Source organism: Cyprinodon variegatus, unplaced genomic scaffold (genome assembly GCF_000732505.1).
Source record: "Cyprinodon variegatus isolate N-32 unplaced genomic scaffold, C_variegatus-1.0 Scaffold486, whole genome shotgun sequence".
In the NCBI taxonomy this organism is placed as follows: domain Eukaryota; kingdom Metazoa; phylum Chordata; class Actinopteri; order Cyprinodontiformes; family Cyprinodontidae; genus Cyprinodon; species Cyprinodon variegatus.
Genome location: NW_015150939.1, coordinates 53,892 through 55,597, shown reverse-complemented (window position 1 = coordinate 55,597; position 1,706 = coordinate 53,892).

Sequence of the window (1,706 nt, the reverse complement as noted above, 5' to 3'; positions counted from 1 at the left end):
TCCCGCAGATCTGCCTGATTTTCGTCAGTTTCCGACAATTTGTGGCACGACAAACGCGGACAAGCACGGGTTGCAAATTGTCGGAAACTGACGAAAATCAGGCAGATCTGCGGGAGTTTACGGGGGTTTACGGGGACGAAAATCTCACTTTTCATGCAGTGCACTTTTAAGTAATGACTGTTTCACACAGTGGCTCCCAAACACCAATTTTTTTTTTTTTATAAATAAAAATGTTTGATTTTGTAAAAGTAAACTGGCTACTTAATGGGGTGTTTTTTTTTTTTTTGTTAAAAATTAAGAATTTGTTAATGGTTGTCCTTAAAATATGTCCTTTAAACTGACTAAGCAGTTGTTGTTCTTGCACTGAATACTGAATACGATGTCAGTCAAAGAATAGCTTTTGTTTTTGTCTTATATTGCAATGTGTTTCATTTATATCTTGTTAGTAAAAAAACAGTTATAATTCTGTGAAAACACCTATTCAAGCACTGTACAAAGTAAAACGTTGTTATAATTTTCTTGATATAATTGTATTGGACCTTAATATGAGCACGTTAAGACAGTAGAATTTTTTTTTTTTTGCATTTAAATTAAGAAAAAACGGCTACATTATCTTAATTTAAGTGAAAAACTACAAATTTTATTGACAGAAAATCTTAGTTACCTGGTCAAATTCAGGGCAAATACACTCAGTTCAAGAAATTATTACTTGTATTTAGATTACTTTTGCAGTCTGCAAGTCAGAAAAGCTTAATTTGAGAGTATTTTGCCTTAAAACAAAAGCGTTCCAATCTATTTTTAATTGGCTGTTATACCTGAATCAAGATCATTGCCATAATTGTGCGACTAAGAATGAGTTGTATACATCTTAAAACAAGAACATGGAAGTTTAAAAAAGTGCTACATTTGAGTAGAACGACACTACTTTTAAGCATCTCAAACTTATTACAGGATCTAAAATTTCTTAACTTCAGTACATTTTTAGTCAAAATTAGTTTTTGTGGCTAGTTTCAAGATAGCCTTTATCAAGTAAAATGTCTTATTTCCAGATATCTTGTTAAGCAAATTTTCACTTGTTCCATTGGCAGATTTTTTTTGCTTATTTCAAGCCAAAAACTCTCATTTTAATTTTTTTTACTTGTTTCTGGAGTGCTATTTTTTCCAGTGTGGCGCTTATGACTGGTTAATCTGGAGATGTTGAGAAACTAGTCCATGCATTTGTTCCTTCGAAGCTCGACTATTGTAATTCTTTGCTATCAGGAAGTCCACAAAATAGAGCCTAGGTGGAAGTTCAACTGACGAAACTCATTGCTCTCCTACATCCACCTGCAACACAGCCAATCAGCTTTGAACCACACCTCCACGAAGGGTTATCGGTATCCAAAGTTCAGCTTAAAAGGCCTCCGATACGCACCTGTCCGCTCCTGTGTGCAGGCGGTGGATGCGCTGTGACTTCATTCAGATGACGCCGTTTCAAACCCACCTCCAGCCCCTCCTCCACCATCGTAGCTAAAGCTTCATCAGAGCGTCATTCCTCCCGGACTCTTACTGTGTTCCCTGTCTTATCTTAACCGGTCCAGCAGAACACTGGTATGTTGAGCCTGGTTCTGCCAGAGGTTTCTTCCCAACGGGGAGTTTTTCCTCTCCACTGTCGCTTCCTGCTTGCTCATCATGGACAGGTTCTTTTAACCTTTTTTTTGGGGGGG